Source organism: Catharus ustulatus, chromosome Z (genome assembly GCF_009819885.2).
Source record: "Catharus ustulatus isolate bCatUst1 chromosome Z, bCatUst1.pri.v2, whole genome shotgun sequence".
NCBI lineage: Eukaryota > Metazoa > Chordata > Aves > Passeriformes > Turdidae > Catharus > Catharus ustulatus.
This window is the reverse complement of record NC_046262.2, coordinates 10,210,774-10,231,039: the sequence shown is the minus strand read 5'-3', so window position 1 is coordinate 10,231,039 and position 20,266 is coordinate 10,210,774. Positions and strand designations below refer to the sequence as shown.

At 41.8% G+C, this 20,266-nt stretch overlaps 1 protein-coding gene across 3 annotated transcripts in view; it reads left to right on the top strand.

The window, feature by feature from the left end:
• PDZD2 (PDZ domain containing 2) overlaps positions 1–20,266 on the top strand; it is a 201,808-nt gene that overhangs the window by 42,053 nt on the left and 139,489 nt on the right. The gene's annotated exons all lie outside the window — the stretch shown is intronic.

The following is a 20,266-nucleotide window of genomic DNA, read 5'->3' as shown; positions in this document are numbered from 1 at the left end:
GTCTTACAGACAAAAATGTAATCACAGAAGGATGTTCTAATAGAGCAATTAACAGGGAGATTTGTAAAAATATTTGAGAAATGTCAGTTTTCCAGGAAGTCAAGCAGTTTGGGAAATGACCAGATTTTAAGAGACTCATTTGCCTGTAAGAATATCTGAAATTCTTCTACTGTCAACAAGAAAAAACAAAGTAACTCAAAAAGTGATTTACAAAAACATGTAAAGAAATTTAGTGGGTTTGGAGGTCTGACAAAATTCAGGAAGCAGTGGAAGAAGTATTTGGTGACATTTTCTGAAGAAGGGCAAGACAATGTAATATAAAGATCATTGGTCTGGGGATGTTTGTGCTCCCTGGGTGCCCTTGGTCCTGGTGCTGTTTGCGCTGGGATGAAAGGTGAAGTTTCCACCCATATGAAAGCTCTGTGAGTTTCTGGAGCCTTGCACGCCTGGATCTTGGGATCACACCTGCTCAAGGAGATCTGTTGTTCTGGGGAGGGCTCCGTGCAGCACCCACGTACTGGTTCTTTGGATGAAAGAGCTGCTTTAAATATCAGTTCTGAGGTTTGTGACACTGTGACACAGTAACACACTTTGGGTTTGTGTTGTGAGTATTATGCCTCTGGTGTTTTCGTGAGAGAAATGCGCCTGGTGAGAACTAGAGCAAGCTAAAACTGCTAAAGCCTGCTTGCATGGTAATGTTATCTCTTTCATGGGCTATTGCCCTCCCACAATGTAATTTAGTTGAGTATAAGTTGCATCAAAGAAATCCTGCTGGTGTTGCTGCTTGTTACTCTACAACATTTGGGTTAAAATAGAAGGGAAAAAAGGGTGGCTTAGCCTTGATGTCTGATACTGTTAGGAGTGAGTTGCTCTTTCCTGCTTCAGAGAGCTTCTCACAGCTGTTGAGAGAAGTACTTAGCCCCAAAATGCAAGACTTGTATCCCCCAGGGCTGGTGGAGAAGAGGTTGTGAATAATTTGACTTGAAGTCAAGGTGGTGCTCGGTGGAGCAGGAAATTAGGAGTGCTATTTTTAAATGCTGAAGAACTTATTAAAAAGCAGTAATAGTTTTCATTAGACAAAGAGCTTTGAGTTTGGGAGTCTCATGATTTGAGGTAGCATCATTCATCAAGTAAGTGTTTTTTAGAGTGCCAAGTAAATCTGTCTTTCTGAAAGGGCTGGTGACTATCAGGAGAATTAAGTAAGGGATGCGAAGCATTTTGACATAAATCTTGGCATGCCAAGTATGTCTCTCTAAATTGGCAGCTGGTGTTGCCACACATTAGCATTTAGAATAAAATAAAAATGACAAATTTGTCTAATGTGAGAATAAAACTAACACAGAAATTCTGCTCAGTCTGTATCATTTGGTCTTCTCTCTCCTTTGCTCTGTGCCTGTGATTTTCCAAGAATTTTAAAGATGAGAAAGACACAAGCTTTCATGTCCCCTCCTCTTCTAACACCAGATGGAAAATGGCCCACAGACATGAGCTTGCAGCAAAAGGAGGGATAATTCAGACATTAGAAGAGAAAATTCTGAGGGTTGGGGTCACTTAACCAGACAGGCTGGGGAATCCACACCAGTGGAGATTGTTGTGCAGGAATCTGTAGGGATGTGTCATCTCTGTCCAACACTATTTTGAGCAGGGAGGTTGAGCAGAGGCCCATTGAGGTACTTTCTAAACTAGGTTAGTGTGCTTTCTGTGACAAAAAAGGGCAGTCAGCCTTTGAAGATGGTTATACTAGGTTAAAATCAAGAAAGCAGAACCTTCTTACCTTCCTTTGTCCTTGCCCAAGACAGAAAAGCGTGTTAATGCAAAGAATATTTGACATTAAAAAATTATGTACAACCAGAGCAGAATAAGATCCAGATCCCCATGGCTGCAAAAAGTCGCTTTGATTTTTTTCCAGACCTTTGGGTTTCTTAGCAGCAAGTTCTCTGCCTAAGGGCTCTTCAGAGAATGGGTAGTCTAAAGCTGGCAGGTCTTGAGATTAATTTTATATTTTTTTGCTGAATGTAAGTCCAAGAAGACATGTAGTAATCGTGATAATACATTTACAGCTGCACTGGAATGCCCTGACCCTAAGCAGGTCATAAGCTTCAAAAAGTAACTGTTTTCTGTGATGTTAAAACAGCATTTATTCTTTGGCTTTGTAAGACTTTATAGCTCACTGGAGTGCGAATAAAAGCTCTTTATTTGGTGCTTCAGGAAGAATTTTCTATTTATTACTGCCCAAGATATCTCTTATCTCCAAGACAGAGATGACTTTTGAGGTCTCATATTCTTCTACCTAGTTGTACACATTTGCACAGAGCTGTAAATGAGATATTACCTTGTACTGTTGAGTCACTCTTGCTCAACAAGTGGTATATACGTAAGTAAAACTGAAGATTTTTTTAAACTCATTATTCAATGGAAGGTTGATTAATGAGACCTTGAAACCTAATATCCCCAAGAGACAGTTCACAGCACTGCGTGAAACCTAGTTCATAGCAGGCAATAAAAGTTAGAGGTGACTTGAGAGTGAGGCATTATATTCTGTTTGGAGGGAAATTCAGGCTCAGACACAGTGCAGTCTGCACTGGGCAGCAATTCATACACACCTGTGGTGACTGGGGCTCAGTGATTGCCTCTGACAGTCAACAAGAGGTCAGAACAGGCTATTGTGGGGCTGCTCTCCTGCTCACTGCCAGAGCATGTTCCTACACCTTCCCTTTCACAAGCACTAATGCCTCTGTGGCCGAGTCTCCAGCCTGGCTGATTCCCTGGGGTAGTGGAAGGGTCCTGCCCCAGAGCAGCTACCCTCTGAATCCTTGGGATGAGAGAGCATATGAGGACATCAAGCATTCCCAAACACACAGCAAGGAGCTTGCTCAGCTGTGATAACTGGCTTGGGCTCTGAACTTTTCTCTAGATGGATTGTCAGATTTTGAATTTCTGCTTTCTTACCACTCTCATGACAATAAATGTTTCGTGTAGCTTCCAAGATAAAAAAATTGCTTCTTGGTGCCAGATGAGGTTTGCTTCTACTCTAGTGACTCTCAAAGCAAATCTGAAGTGTTCTGAGGCTGCTTAAGGTTTTTAGAAACTATTGCTTGTAGCATGAGAAGTTTGGATTCTAAATGCTCTTTGAAGGGCTTTAAAACCCTGACTTCAGCCTCCCAAACCACTTGCTGTGGTTCAGACTGGTGAGGTTGTTCAGTCGTGGGAAGTGGAGTAGGATAGGTTTTGATAGCAGCATCCCAAAGTAATGATGGTAGGAGGGGAAGGTGGAAGAGGGCAGAGGAGGGAGAAGATGTGCGGAAAGACAGTGTCTGGTTTGTCTCTGTGTGTGTGTGTGTGTGTGTGTGAGAGAGAGAGAGAGAAAGAGAGAGGTGGGGAGAGAGAGAAAGAGAAAGACTGCTGGCGGAAGAAAGCAAAATTCTCTCTGAGGGCATGGTCCTGCTCTTGATTCACTGCGTACCCATTGAAAAGGCCAGCCTGGCTGCATTTCTGTCTGCTCTCTTAAAAAAATCTCAGCTCATAAAAGCCTTTACTGCCTTGAATGTAAAGATTAGCATCACAGCTCACAGTCCCGAGGTGTCTGAAGCAGAGGGAGACTGGTGACCGCTCGCTTGATCTTCATTAGGGTGCATTTCAGTGGTTTTGCCTGAGTGTACTGGAGCTGCTTGGGGTTGTGACCAAGCTGAAGTCCCTTGTTTGTTGTCCTGCACTCCCAAGTTGAGGTCTGAGGGAAGGAATTTGCACTCCTGCAAGTCCCTGCTGCCCCGGGGGGGCTGGTTCATCCTGTGGGATGAACTGGTGCCCTGATGAGCTGTGGCCATACGGATAATGAGGCAGAAACTAAATCTCACACATCTCTGTCCATCTTAAAATTATGAAGCGCAACATAATTTATCTAAGCAATCTTATTTTCAGCATTTTCTCTCCTCTTCCTCTCCAAGTGTTGTACATCTGCTTTGGAAACTGCTCTGCTTTATAGCCACATTTATATCCATATCCATATATCCACTCTCATATAAGAGTGCAGAAAGCATTCATCCTCTCTTTATTTTTTCCTAAGTACAATTAATTTTCAACTGAAAATTAGCAGTTTCAAATTGCAAATGTAAAAAACAGTGTTCCAATGCAAGAAGAGAAGTTGTGAGCAGCCTGCCTATCCCCAGGAGAACTGCAAGGCTGGAAACCCCAGGAGTGAGTAGCTGAGATGGGTTAAACAAGGGCTTAATTTTTTTCTTTGAAAGATACTATTACCTGGTGTATCAAGTCTATTCAAAATAATCCAAAATATCTCTTGGCAGATTATGGTTTTAATAAATTCCATTTAATTCTACTTCTTTCCTTAATGGATTCCTGTTATGGTTTGCACTTTCAGGCTTTCTGTAGAAACAGGGCAAAATTTACATCTGTTTGCTTTGTGTGTGGGGAATAGAGAGTCCGTAAATTAGCTATTCCTTGTGGGAAAGCCTGCAGCGGCAATTCCTGTGGGACACTGTTCCTCTCAAGAGGCAACACGTCCTTTTCAGGCTTGGCTCCTGCAATGCACGTTGGGATTTTTACACCAGGGCAAGGACTGGCAGGATGGGGATGGGTGGTCATCTGCCTGAAAGAACAGCATCAGACACCCAAACTCTTCAGATTTTTAAGGCTGAAGGTAGGGTAAAAGGCAAAAGAAAAAAAAAATTGAGGATTTCTTAGTATAGTTCTCTGGAACTTTCACTGGAATTTAAGTATGATATTCCAGTGAATGTCTCTTTAAAATACTGGGTTTTCCCAGTAGACGAGAATTCAAATTTTTTACTTACTCTACTTTATTGTATTTTTAAAGTTTTCCATCTTGAGGCTGGGCATCTGGGTTCAGTTTTCCTTTTATGAAAAAAGCACTGGGACATTTAAATAATTCAAGGGAGAAATTATATGCGTTCAGCAAACAGATGTCAAAAAAAATTGAAAGAAGCTTAAAATCTAGGCCTTCAAAGTCACTTCTGTATATTTCCTTTTTAAAGAATGCATTTTTAATCAGCTTTTAGAAGCAAAGTGCCATGCTGACATATACATACTTACCCCATGTTTTATCATGGGACAGAATAAAGAAAGTGAAACCAAAGTTACAAACTATTGTATTACAATATGTTAAATAAATGCTATGATACCAAATTGGTTTACCTGACAAAGCCCAGAGTTACAAGACTGTCGTGTTGTTGTTTTCCAGATGATGTGAAGATAATTGAATGAGTTTTTGTGCTTTGTAACAACAGGAGTTCATGCAAGGGATCTGGTGGCTCTGGTAAAATAAAAAGGGGAATTAAAGAATACCCTTTTCCAGGAAATACGATCACTGTTCTGACTGTAATTAGTAATTATGATTTCTGATTTGTCTTTCATAGTCTCATTCAGGACATTTTCCTACAAAATAATTTCAGGGGTGAAGTTTGGATTGTGGCATGCCTCTGCCTCTCTCCATGCAGCACAGCTGTAAGATGGCTCGTGCCCCGGGTAGCATCTAAACTGTCAGCCAAAATATGAAGAAGTGCATTAATCTGAAGGGAATCTTGCATGCTTTAGCAGAATAATGGAAAAAAAAGTAGTTGAAGACAGAGAGAAAAGGACCTTGCCCTCCTGAGATTGGTGTTGGAGGGGTCAGCCCAACTCATTTTGAGGATGCTGCTAAAGCTGCTGCATGGTTTCTTGGCGCTGCCACGTCATTACAAACATCATTAGTTTGCGTTTGAGTTTGAGGTGTTTCAGTCCTGGTTTAGCACCTGGGTGGAGCTCTGAGACAGTCTAACCTCCAGGGGCTGCAGCTTTGCCCAGGGTGCCTGGGAGAGCAGGGACAGTGCAGGGTCTCCACCGTGCTCTCTCCTCTCCCCTTGGGGAAATGCCTCCACACATTGCAGTGTCCCCTGGGCTTTGAGCCAGCTGAGAAAGATCTTTGAAGATGACTAAACAATCCAGTGGGGGACAGAGGCTGCTGCACCTTCCACTGGCACCTCGAAGAGCAGATCAGGTTCAGTGGAGCAAATCTTCTCCTGCCAGTCACTGCCATCAGTGTGAAGGTGATTCCTGGGTTTGTCACCTCTCCTCCTTTTTCATTTTGGTGGAGGGGATTTTATGGGGTCTTTTTAAGGTTGTGTGTGACACCCTGCTCCTCCTGTCTTTATCCAGCCTGCCCAAATTGGACCACGCTAGCTATTGCAAAAGAGATGCTATTTAATCAGGTCCATGCTTGCTGGTTGCCAGAACAGGAGAATGTGGGACTAGCAAAGCAGGGAAGGTTGTACCTGTTTACCCTGGCGCTGGATGGAAAGAATAAAACTTTGTCATGCTCTGGCTTTCCTGGTTGCTGGGTTGTCAATACTTGCTGGCAATTCTTCATGAGCTTTCCTGCTTGGGAAGAGTGGTTCTTTCTGCAATTTCAGAGTATTTCCTTTTCTCTGTTTTTTTTCTTGTTGGCTCTAAGTCTTCCCTACCTGCAGATTGCTCACAGTAAAACATTAGTCCTCAGTAAAACTGATTTTTTTTAAATAGATAAATAGTGCAGTAATGTGGCTATCAAATACTTCTCTTTTAAAGCATCTTATTATGTTGCTTGGGATGCTGTGATGACTTTGAAGTTTAAAGTGTGTAAGAAAAGTATTTTCAAATACTATGAGTTGGGTTGAATTTCCTAATGCTGAAATATATGCTGAATATTGATATATGTAATATAGTCTTTGGGAACATTCAGGTAACAACATACACATATCTCAGCCCCTGATCCCAAACACGTTTCAAGCACATGATAAAACAGATATGTTGGAAGTCTGTTGATACGAGCAATATTACATAGATCCTTAAGTATTTGAAGGATTAATACTTTAGTTTTTGATAACTGAATTTGCTTATGCTGCACTTGCTTTTTTCTTAAAAAATACCCCCAAATATGTATTTAATTTTTAATATTTGAGTCCAATATTGTAGTAGCTCTATATTTAGTTTTAAAAAGTCTGTTTGGTTTAAATAAGGCTCACTTTGAACCTTGAGCTTAATGGTAGATTTGGGGGAAAAACAGGGAGGTGTGGTGGTTCTGTTTTGTGTCTTTTTCTTTTAGTGGTTATATCCTGTTACAGAGAATTATTATGATGAGAGTTTATGAGGGGGAGTTGGCTCGTTGCATATTCTTAATCTTTGGCATGTTTCTGAAAGCCTGCCTAGCTTCTTTTAGATATGATCTGCAGTTACACACATCTGAACAACATAATACATGAAAGTGCATATGATGTGTCTTTAAGTCCAGCATGTGGTTAATACACCAATACTATTTGGGACAGTAAAGATTATTGTGTGTGTTTGCTCTGAACAGACTCCCTCTTTTGTCCCTTCAGCCCAGTAAGAATATTGACTCAGGAATTTGAATATTTAAAATGCCTGAAGGGAAGACTTTGCTCTCCAGGCTTTGCTCCTTGTCTTTGCAGAGATGATGACTGCATAAAAGCACATGATTAAATGAAGCATTGAATCGCTATTTATAGAGAATAACATTTATTTATATATTTTTAACTGGGGCAAAATTCAGCATTGAAGTCTTCCAAAGCACCAGAGAGAGACACGGGAACCACCATGGCAGCAACTTCTGTGCGTGAAATCTTTGCCCCAGACCTTGTGCAGATTTAGTGAGATGGTGTATGGTGTAAATGTGTAGAAAATTAGTCTCCTGGCCAATACATGGAGGTGACAATGTTCCTGAAGAGTGAAGTCAGTGAAGACTCTCTGGTGTATCTGGGTTGCAGTATCTGGACTCTGATGAACTTTGTGTTCAGATTTCCAGGAAGGCAAGCATCTTCTGAATTTCCCCTGAGAGCACAGGCTCTACTGGCTGGGGGTAAGTCCTACAGTTATGGCAGCAAAAGTTTCACAGTTGCCAAAGCTACGTAAATATCCCCCTAAGAAGTTGAGCTTGCTCTATCTCTAGCTGTCCTCTTCCCTCCTTTTACTTGACAGCTAATTTTCAGTCAGGCAAAAAATTCTGTTTGAAAGGAACTAGACTGCAGTGAATACCCATCTAGTTATTTCTGAAACCAGAGTACCATCCTGGGCTTGCTTGTGTGGAACTTCAGAAACAGCCATAAAATTCAGCTGCCTCCAAAAGCATGATCATATATTGCCTAAGAAAGGTCAGAACAGGCTTGGGAAGTTTCCAGACCCATGTTCCAAGAGATCTGGCTGCAGAAAGACATTGCTGCTGTGGTTGGTACTAGGGCAAGTCCTGTGTGATATCTTAATTGATGATCTGGGGACAAGGGGGATGAAGAGCACCCTCAGCCAGTTTGCAGATGGCACCAAGCTGGATGGGAGTGCTGATGCTGGAGGGCAGGGAGGCTCTGCAGAGGGATCTGCACAGGCTGGATCCATGGGCTGAGACCAATTGTGTGAGGTTCAACAAGGCCAAGTGCTGGGTCCTGTCCCTGGGTCACAACAACCCCTGCAGCTCCAGGCTGGGCAGAGTGCCTGGAAAGGTACTGAGAGGGAAAGGCCCTGGGGATGCTGATCAACAGTGGGTGAACAAGAGCCAGGGTGTGCCCAGCTGGCCAAGAAGGCCAAGGACATCCTGAATGTATCAGCAAGGGTGTGGCCAGGGCAGTGACTGCCCCTCTATGCTGGGCACTGTTGGGGCTGTACCTCAAATCCTGCCCAGTTTTGAGTCCCTCAGTGGAGGAGAGACACTGAGGTGCTGAAGTTGGACTCAATGATCTTGGAGGTCTTTTCCAACCTAAATGATCCATTATTCTATGAAAGAAATGGATGCTGTGGTCAGCATCAGCAGCATCTATTCTCTGAGAGGTGACAGCTCATTGCTTCCAGTGAGTTTCTACCAGCAGGGTTAACCTTCAATTTGGGAAAGAAAAATACAGTCTGTTTTGGGAGGCTGCTGTAATTCAGCTGGAGGTTAAGAGGACAGAGGCAGCAATGACAGGGTTATGGTTCAGTGGTGTGTGTCCTTCAGAGGTCACAGATGAACCCTTTATGCCTCAAAAACCTCTGCATTGACCTGAGAGGAGGAATGGGAGCTAAATTAAAACTATAGAAACTGACCTTTCATCTGTGGAAATCCTGCTGTTGGCTGCAGTCAAAGCCGTGACCTGGTTTTGGAGATGCATTCCCTAAGGAGGTGATGAACGGTCAGCTTCGTGCGTGCTCTTGCCTGTCAGGGCTATATGGAGGAAAGCTGAGCTCTGCTGATGCGTAAAAATGCTTCACACATCTGGACCAACCCTTCATGGAGAAGGAGTGAAGTGTAACTATGCAGTGTTGAAGGGAAATGCAGGTATTGCCTCCAGGTAGATATTGGTGGTAGAGATGTAAACCGTTATCTGAAAGTCCTTTGGTTTTTCACCTCCCAGCTGATTGGGAAGTGAAAGATGAAAGAGAACATTGGTGATGAGGAGTAAGTGAGCAGCATTATAGGATCTGCCTGTCATTGCTTAGGGTAAATTCTGGGAGGAAACTTTTGAAGCAGCCTCTAGAAAGCAAATTCAAGCTGCCTCTCTTTGAGAAAAGAGGGAAAAACTGTTTATTTACAAGCCAAGTACTCACAAACATGAAAAAATGAACAATATTAAACAGTAAAACCTCTTTCTGTTCTGAAGAGATGGCAAATTCAGAGAGTCTGTCCTTGTCACAGGCTGTAGCTCGGCTCGCTCAGTCTCTCAGTCCCTCCTGCTGGGAAATGCCACATCCTGGCCCTGGTGGGACACAGGTGTGAGCTCCTGGTGTTCTCTGGTTTTCAGTCCAGAGCAGGGCCGATCAGTGCCAAGAAAAAGAAAAACCACAGTCTGGAGAACAACTGTGCCTCAGCTAGGTAAAAACTAACAAAAATCCAAGGAGAGCTCTCTCCTGCTGTCTGTCCATGCTGCAGACAGCCCAGTCTGTGAGAAGGAATGCAGGGGAGCAAGTGCAGCTTCTGCAGCAAAATGTGCAGAACTTCTTTTCCTCCTTGGCTCTCAGAACCTGTTCCAGAGGTTCAGAACTTATTTCTGGGCAAAACAGACAAATGGGGATACAATTCACCATCATGAAGTCACCACAGGAGACTGCCAAAGCCAAGATGGGGAAGGCCTTCTCTGAAAGTCCTTTCCTAAGCTCTGCTTGGCACACTTGCTTGGGAGCACTCACAGAAGGCTGTTAATTATTTCCAGTGCTCAGGTCAGATTAGAGATAATTAATGGATTTTGGGAACAGTGATGTGGAAATATGTATTGTTATATCAGGTACTACTACTACTACTACTACTACTACTACTACTACTTTTGTTTGTCTTAATTCAGACTTACGGGAAAATAGAAAGGTATTTAATTAATTAATTATTTAAAATTTTAGCCTTTCCAGTAACACAGTGAAATCCCATCAGTCCACCTTCCAAGTGTATTCATTTTGCAGTGCTGTAAGCTGTTTGCTTTTTTGGTGCTTATCAGCGTTTAATTTAAACAATTTGTTGGGGACATTTGTTTGTTTAATATAGAATCACAGTATTGAAACATGAGATGTTTGTGGTTTGTTTGTAATACTAAATGCATGACTCTTGCAGAAAATGCAGTCCAAATTTAACATGTTATTTACATTTTCTTGTTTTATGAATAATTATTGCAGAGATCTTTCCCACAGGAAGATCTTGAGAAGAGAGGAAGCATTTAAAAATAATTACAAATCTACTTTTGTCCCTATTTTATTGTAAGTGGTGTTTTCAGAATGAACTGGAATGTACAGTAAATTTCTATAGGAGTGTTCAAAACATTTCATGGAGGCCCAGTCCCTCAGGAAGCCCTGCAAGTGGGAAATTGGGGGGTTTTACTATCAAAGTATAGGTAAATAGGGGCTTGTTTCAAAGTCGTACAGGAATAGGTAACATTAGCGAGGGCCTTTAAAACCTGGGTCAGTTATTTAGGTGCCAAAATGTAAATTTGAAGTCAACCTCCGTTACTTATATGCCTGTAGTTGTGACTAATTATCTGTGTGAAAATGTGTGTGTGTATGTGTGATAGAGCTGTGCTATTTTCAGACTTGGAAAAGGGATGTTTCTTGGAATACTTAAAATTATATTTCCTCTGTGGTTACATAATTGTAGAGTAGAGCCAGAAAAGCATCACTGACTAATTATGTTACTCCCGATTTTTACTTCTATGAATTATGTCAGAAATGAATTCTGAGTACTCTGAAAATTCATAATGGTGCTTCCCAGCATCAGCTCTGAGCTGTTCAGCAAGTGGAAGAGATCCAAAGGATGATTAGGCATGTTGGTGCACAGAGGAGGCTGAATAATTGCAGAACTGGATGGGTACCATTCTTCAAGAAGCTCTTTAAATACAGTTCTTTCATTGTTGAACAAGCTTGCAATAACTTGGTTCCTTAAACAAGGTTGTTGGTTTTTTTTCTGCTATCAAATTGAATAGTCTTTAAGGGCTTAGAGGCAGATAAGTGGATTTAATGATCTGACAGCTAGAGAAGTTTTCTTTTATATAGTCTGGGACACTAGATCATGTGAGAATTAGGTGATTTTTAGTCTTGTCTGAAGTAAGTTATTTTATTCTGGTTTAAATGAATGTAAAAAGGCAAGCCTATCTTCCTTCAGTACTCAAAAGTATGTTGAGAATAAGAATATTGGAAAGATTTAGAAAGCTGCTTAGAAATTGTGAAGCTTCTTCGTTTTCCCATCTGACTTGGACTTGGAGAAGGGGGTGCTGGAGACAGTTTGTGTATAAAGAGGGTGAGGACAAAAGAGAATAATTTGATCATACTAAAGGGCTTCTGTATCAGTATCAGAAAGAGTTTTAGATTTGATCCTCTCATTAATAATGGATAGCCAGATGGATGCTTCCCCCTCTGCTGTCTCTTTTTAATTCATCTGAATGATGGTGGAAAATGCAGCCCAGTAGTTTGAGCTCAGCTGTCTCTCCAGTTTAAAAGTGCACTGTGTCTCTGAATCTCCTCTTGCAACAACAGCACTTTGATATGTTGAAAAGTGCACTTGGGAGGTTCCTTACCAACTAACCTAGTTATTTAATATACAAAAGACCTAAAACTGGGAAGCTGCATCATTGCAGCCCTGGCTCAGCATTTTATTGCCATCTACAACACAACTGCCTGTATGATTGCTGACCATCCCAAAATACATCATATTTGCCGTCCCCAGAGGACATCAGGCTCTTAAACATAGGCAAGACTGCAGGAACATGCAGTGAGGGAAGGGCTTGTGCTACCTGACCTGGAGTGGGAGCTGGAGCCTTTGGTCAACACCACAGTTCAGAGCTTTACTCTTAACTTCAGAAATACAGCAGATGTGTTTTTCAGCTTTCACCTATTCATGTTATTTTCAGTAACATCATTAAGTCCCACCATGTTCCTGGCCCAGGGAGAAATACTTCCTGGGATATCATGATTCCTGATTTCTGGTATAATTTCACTCAAAGTGTTTTGGAAATGTGTCTCTTTTTATGAGCTTGCCTATGTTGTATGGACATAAAGAGGAAGGAGGAAGTGGATGTCTTCAGAGCTCTAGAAGGAAGAAGCAGCTTCTACCAAGAGGCACTGGTTGGTTTTGTGAGAACTGAGGCAGCTCCTCCTGAGCAGTGCTGCTGACAAGGACATACCTTATGGCCTTTGAGGTAATACTGGTGGTGGAAGCTGCTGTAGACTTCGTACTGTCCCTGGACAGAGAGAGTGATCCAGTGCTGCAGTATGCTCAGATGATCTGGAACAAGAGTAGAAGGAATGAGGAGAGCCTGGCTCTCTTCCCATCCTCTGGTGGGACACGGTGCTCCACGTGGTGCCTGGTAGCGGGGGCACATATGGTCCTTACGAAATTTTTCAGTGGCCTGTGCCTGCAGGAAAGCTTCAGATGAGGCACACCTACTTTTTTGTAGCTCTATTCCCTCTTTATAAAAATGGGCACAATCTCATTTCCTTTAGAGAAGATTTTACTAATTGCCAGTGTTTTGGATACTGTGAGAGCACCTGGAAATAAATAAGTCCTATAGAGAGCTATTTGTTGGCAATATTTTAAAAACAAATCCAAGTATATGATTAAGTTTTTACCTAACTGTTGTGCCCCCCTTCAGAGTGTAATATTTCCTGCAAGAATTTTGCATTTCCACGCTTGGCTGTTCCAGTGTTCTCTTGGTGAACTGTTCTTTGTTCTCAGGGCTTGCTTGGGCTGATACCGTAAACGTCTTGGCAATTACTAGGTTTGATTTAGTAAGTCTAGATGTTTGCATAGGTCTTTTGATCTTTAATATAGTAGACATAAATACTTGAAAATCAAGGCATTTAAGAAAGCATTGCAGGGAACCTGTCTGCAAGAACTGATACAGTTTCACCACTGCCTTTATTTAGCTATGCTGTATTAGATTTTTTTCCTATGCCCAGTATGCCTGGATAACTGGTTTAAAGCAGGTTTAATCTGATCATATTCAGATACCTTCATTTTGCTTGGCCACACATTTTTTAGGCAATGGAGCATTACGTGCACTTGAAAGATGTCATGCATCCAGCCTGAAAATAAAAACCTACAAGAGGCCAGATAACCATTTCCTCCTAAGAGTGCCTGTTCCTCTCCTTTGGCAAGAAATGGAGCCCATGGCGACAAGCTCAGATGAGGATTCAACTGATGTTAAAGAACAAAAATCCCAGTTTTAATATTCCTGTATTCCTGTTGGTTACTTGTGTGGAGGTCAAACCTGAGGCTGTGATTTGACTGTGCAGAAAATCCAGCTTTAGGGCTCCTACAGCTGTACTAAAAGCACCGAGGCCATGAAATATAAAATGCTGACTGCTATAAAACTTGCTGTCAATTCAAATTTGTTCAAAATCTCTGAAAGCCTCCCAGCGTAAGATTTAAATTTTTATTGCCAGGTCAAATATCAGAAGTCTTTCTATGGCTGGCATAAAGCTGACCTGTAAATGTGCACTCTGGCTAATTCAGCAGAAACATAACTGTGTGCCCGGATCTGATTTGTACCACTGGGTAATCCAGAATGAAACAGATTTGCTGCTGTCCTGAAGGATTTCAGACTTCAGACCATTACAGCAAACTCATCTTTCAACAATAGTGTGTCTTTAAGTGAAAAACCTCAATTCAGTTCCAAGGTGATTTTTTTTCTATTACTTTTTTTTTTTTTTTGCTATTAGTTTGTAACTAATAAGTAGAAGCTGCACTTGAATAGAAATTAGTACATGAATGTCTTTTGCTGGTCATGGATTTATTTCTCTGGTGCTGAAATGCCCAGATGACTTTAGGAAAACAAGTACAATGCCTTCATCTATATATAAAAAGATTTACGGTATATGTCAAACGTAACCTTTAAAGCAATTATAAAGTGATCTCACTCAGGGGATGAAAACAATTTTTGGAATAACTGTATGTATGTTTTTCTGGAAGTTTAGGCCAGGCTGGAAATGCCAAAGGGGTTAGCCTGGAGGTTTAGGTCTTGGCCATTTGCACAAATCACTCTTTGAAAATCAGTAATGGGACACTTTAATGACCCTCTACATTTCTGTTTCCCCCTACAAGGAAGTGATTATTGGAGTTCTTTACATCATTCCTTTGAGGACAACATAGAAAGAAAAAGCTCAATTTGTCAGAAAAAAAAGCTTATTGTTTATGCACTGAATATCCACATATTCTTTTTGACAGTTCCAGCCTCAACATATTTAAAGAAAATAATCTTATTTTTCTGTAAACAGATATTTGAGGCAGCTTTTTTTCTGCCTTAAGAAAGCCCCAAAAAAGCAGCCTCTCTTCACCTAAATCATGTGTGTTTAACTTGGTATTTTGAACTAAAAGTCTGGACATGAAGGAAGAAAATGTGCTACTTTCTGAGCCATAACTGAAAACTTCCACTGAGGAGTGGAGAAGAAGATAGCCAGTTTATTTATTTGGGAGGTATTTCATCCTCTGAGTGCACATCTTACGTGGGCGTGCTGGGTGGAACAAGGGCAGGTAAAAGCTGATTTTTCTGGCTGTAAATACTCCAGGGATGAAGGTGAGAAGAGCTGATAAACACCAAGAAGAACAGAGAGCTGTAGAAGCTGCATGTCTGTGGGTATAAACTGATTATGACTACATTTAAGACAGAAATACAGACCATTTCCAACAATGCAAAGTGTGGGGGCAGCTTTCCAGCAAAATATCAGAGATGTAAGTGTACTTTACTTCTATTTGAAATTCGATGAGTTTTATTGATTTATTGATATGAGAAAGTTGCTGTGATAGCTGGGGTATGGGTTTGCCGATGCCCAGGAGGATCTTTGTGGCTGGGGGCACAAGGAATGGGACCAGGCAGCTCTGCTCACCAGGTGCTGGTGGTACACCTTTGGAAAGAGGCATGCACCCAGGCTGCAGCCACGCAAAGAGGCTGGTTGTTTTGTGGTTGGATGGAAAGGAGTGAGACTTGGCTGTTGGCACTGCTGGGTGAGAAGGGACCATGGCTCTATCCAGGTTTTTACAGCAACTTTTTGATCCTCTGAGAGAATCTGGCCCAAAAGCTTCTCTTCTTGCAAAAGAGGATGTCTGTTGTGCTGTGGGTTGGCTCTGGGTTCAGTCCATGGGCTGCCATAGCAGTGGGGTGTAAGCCTGAGCCCTAAAACCGGTACTTAGCAGGGTGAGAGTCTTTTTAAGATGAAATCCCATGATCCCTTTTGTGTGTCCTCCTCAAACTTAGTGGTCATGCTGTTTCTGCACCATCATGATCCTTCTATTCGAATAGGACTAGTATTTTTTCCATATCACACTCAGTACTTTCCTTTTTTCCACCCAAGTACTTTCCCAGTTGAGATGTTTTGTGCTTGCAAACATCCTAATTGCAAAATCTTAATTTGCTTTACCCTTGAAACTGCTAATGAAAAATCTCAACAGACCACACTACTGAGATCTAGGTAAGATGGGAGATTTAATTACCAGAGAGTGTGAATCAGTAGCCTCCAAGGGATTCAGAGCAAGCAGGACAAAATCTCTTTGGTGGAAAGTTGTCCCCAGGAACAGGGACTAGTTTCCATAGGACAGGGGTATTTGGGCCCAGAGGGCTGCCTGCTCACAGTTCTGGCTTGTTTTACTCCAGACAAGTCTAGGCAATTCCAGGGTGGGCATAAAATTAGAGTATTTTGTACAGAGGTTTGTACTTCATGTGAGGCAGTGGGGTGGTCTGGCAGATCTGTCACCTACAGAAAGAAAGCAAGGTGATGGTGACTCCATTAAATTTTCTCACATGGGTCTTGAGTTTATTTTGTGGAAGTCAAGAGTAAAAATAAATTTCTTCTTAGTGTTGAGGTTTCCATTTTTATCAGGCAGGTCTATTTTTCCCCATGATGAACAGCTTACCACCTTTCTATTTTTTGCTTCCATTGACAACGGGCACCTGAGCTGCTCTTCTCACCAGCACGAAGGCGTTCAGCTCAGTGCTGTCTGTTACATATGGAAGGAGTATTTCCTATTTATGCTTGTCTGGAGTAATTTTTCCAAAGCCAGAAGGTTTTGTTTGAGAATATCAAATCCCTTGAAAGTACTGTATAATTATCTACATGATTAATTTAAGTGTCTGCCGTGGCTCTGCAGTGAGCTCAGGGGCGTAGACAGGCAACCCGCAGCGTATCGACGCCCGCAGCTTTTCCTGTGGGGAGAAGGAATGGGGTTTTGAAGGCTGCCAGCCTCCGGCGGCATGGAGGGGGCCGTCATCCTCTGTCTCTGGAGGGATGTGTGTGCATGGAGGGGGAGAGCCCTCCAGCAATGTTGCTAAATGAATGATGGATGAGTTTTGCGTGGAATGCAGATGCCTTTGAACGCTCCAGCCGGCTAACTGCAGGATTGAAGCTGAAGTCAACATCAGTGCCCTTTGCCAATGCAGAGGGGATTTGGAGACTTGAGCTAAAACTCTGAGCTGCTTTCAAGGAGTCCCAAGATCTCCAGGCTGGAGACCCTGGCAGTGCTTTTGATGTGAGGACAGTTGGCAAAAGACAGTCCATAATATGTCTACCCAATGTCAAAACTGATAAACAACTGAAAGCAAAACTCCTTGAATTATTAGGCAAAAAGGGCCTCAAAGAATGATACAGTCCAATCTTCTGTAGAGCTTGAATGGTTCTGAACTCTGTGTGGTCACTGAAATCTGTGGCAAAATTTGCTGCTAAAACAAAGGGTGTCATTGTCACAAAGATGTCATTGTCATAACTCACAGGATGGTATCCATTAAATGACCTCTTACTGTACTTTCATTAGGACAGAAAATGATGTTGAAGGAAGTAAGAGGGATTGAAATGGTCAGATCTACTTTCTTCCACAACCCAAGAGATATTGGCTCCAGTCATTGTTCACGGCAGATGTCTGACCTTTTGCAGAGACCATGAGTGACGGAGACTCCAGCACTTGAGATGGTGTTCCCCAGTGCCGTGATATTCTTCATCCTTCTGAGTGTTACCTAACCACTACCCTAAATCTACCTGGATGTGATTCACATACATCACTACATCATGGACAAGAGGAACAGACTGCTTTCCTCCTCTTGGACACTGTGGGGCATTTCAAAGTACATAAGGACCTTTAACTTGTGCTCTCACACCTTGCAATACTTTCTCCTTTTTAACAGGCCCTAATTTTTTTAGTATTTCTTAGTAAGCCACACTTTCAGGACTGGCAAGCCATATCAGAGCTCTGCTCCAACAGGGCAGTTTAGCTGCTGAGACCTTCCCAACTCCGTGTGAGGCTACAGGAATACTTCATATGCCTTCTTGGCTTTGTCCCCACTGACACATCCTGGGACAATGACCCTTCTTTTTCTCCAATAGCAGGAGATTGAATGATTGAATGATGCCCTATAAACCCGGAAAAATGCTCAAAGCCAAGCTGGTGAAAGGTGTCCCTACCCATGGCATGGGGGTTTGAGACCACATTCCTTCCTAACCCAATTCATTCTGTGATTCTGTGAAAATACTGCATCTCTTGCCAAAGATTTGCCACATTGCCAACCTTTTCTAAGTGAGATATTTCTTTTGTAGTACTCAGCATTTGTCCTTGATGAACTTTACCCTAATTTTTAGAGTCTCTTTTTCTGATTTTTGCCAAGATATTTTAGATGCTAATCCTGTTCTCCAGTGTGTTTGCAGACATGCCCAGCTTTGTGTAATCAGCAGATTTAATATGTGTACTCGCTTTCATTGTCCAGGTCACTAATAAATGTGTTGAGCAGAACTAGACTATATAGATCCAGCAGAGCTCCACTTGCAGTGTCCTTCTGTTTTCACAGAATGTCATTAATAACTACACCCTGGGTATGGATTTATAGTAGTCTCATTTAATCATATGTTCCTAGTATATTTATGAGAAAGTTGAGACAGTGACAAAAGCTATAATAAAGCCCAGATAAATGACATCCAACAAATTTTCCATTATGAAAAGAAAAATAATTTCACATTATTTTATTCTTGCCTCTCCTGTGTCTGCTGCTGCTTATATTTTTGTTCTCTTTCACATACATGCAAACTATTTCTCTGTTTGGTTTGGAGTTGGTAGGATAATTGATGCTAGATTGACTGATGTCACGTTTTTCTCCTGCTTCTCTTTCTACCCTTAAAGAGAGCCACTGCTTTTGCTGTGTCCTTAATTCTGCCCCCTTACCTGTTTGAGTTACAAGTGACCAACAGTGAGGTATCTGAGATGGTTTTAGCTTGTTTTGAAGGAAATTTATGGTGGTTTATCCCACTCTGCTGGACTGGAAATACCTGAAGCAGGCAGAGGAGAGGACAGTATGCCTGTGTAGTGATACTGTATGCCACTGTGTACTAATCCCTCATGCATAGTTAGTAATTTTAACAAGGACTAAAGCAAAATTCAAACTAGCATTGACTCTTTTGGTGTCGTTTTTCAATAACTCTCTCTGAGCAACATTCTTCCAGACTGCCTTCTTGGTATTAATATGCATATAAAGGGTAACTTTTTTTATCCTCTGCAAGATTCATTTCATTTTTTATAATGGCATGTTTCTATTATTTTTGCCTATATGTTCACACTACTTTTTTTTAAACTTGTGCTCAGTAACCTTTTAGTGTTCTTTCTTCTTGTCTTTGAGGAAAATAAAAAGCCCGTGATGCTGCCAAGTCTTCTGATCCTTCTTCATTGAGATGCTATTGTGCCTGGGCCTTTTAAGCACAAAATATTGTTTCTTCGAGAAACTACAACTCACCTTGATTTCTTTTCCTTTAAACTCTTCCCCATGAATTCTCTCCTAGCAGGGTTTTCTTTTTTAATGTACTGAAGCCAGGCATTTCTGTTTTGCTGTTCCCAAACCCTTGATTTTTAGGAATTCTTACACGAATTTCTCTCCATCTTCTTACCCCAAACACCTTTCTCTCTGCAGGCACTTCCCTGCTGATTACTTGACCCTATCCATTATGTGAGAATGTTGCTCTGACGGTACCAGGACTTTCCATCTCCTGCTGCTTTCTTTTCCTAGCATATATCTCATACTTCTACTTTCTCACTACCATTGAATCAGCCATTATCAGGTATTTAGCAGTTCTTCTCCCTGTGTTATGGATCTCAGAGCAAATATACACATCATCCTTGGTATGCCAAGGGATTCTGCATTTACTTCTTCTTTGTTGGTCCACATGTAAGCTATGCATTTTCAGATCAATATTTCAGATCTAGATCTTACTACAGCAAGTTTCAGTTATGTCGGTCAAATCATTGCTTTTGTCTTAAACATGAGATTGTAAATAAGACTTACGTTCTGTATTAAAAAAAACCCACATATTCACTAGTGTTGAATTAGGTATCTAAAATGTCCTGAGGATTTAACCTTTTCTCCTGGTCAATCTGTGTCTGTATTATCCACTCTTGTTTTGTTTGTGCCTGGGCAGTTAGTTTTTATCCTTTCCTTTTTCTTCCCTGTTTTTCCTATCCTGACCCTAACTCAGAAGTGCTTCTCAGTAAGCAGGGGGCCAGTTCCTCCTTTCCCAAGCTGATGTCTGTCCCTGTTGAGCAATTGGTGTAACATCACTGTCTTGGTGAAGATGCTGGTGTCCTCCTGCATGAGCTTCACATGTGGCCCTGATCTGTTGTTGTCCCTGTCTAAGCTTTCTTGGGGTCACTCCTATCCATCTAGGTAGTGCCCCACAGCCAAGGAGGTGGCTGGACTTTGGATACAGCTTCAGGGCAGCAGCATTTTGGAAGAGCCTCCCTCTACACTCATTCTTTTGGGGTTATAAGCTCTTTCTACAGCTTTTCTCCCTGACACAAGCCTTT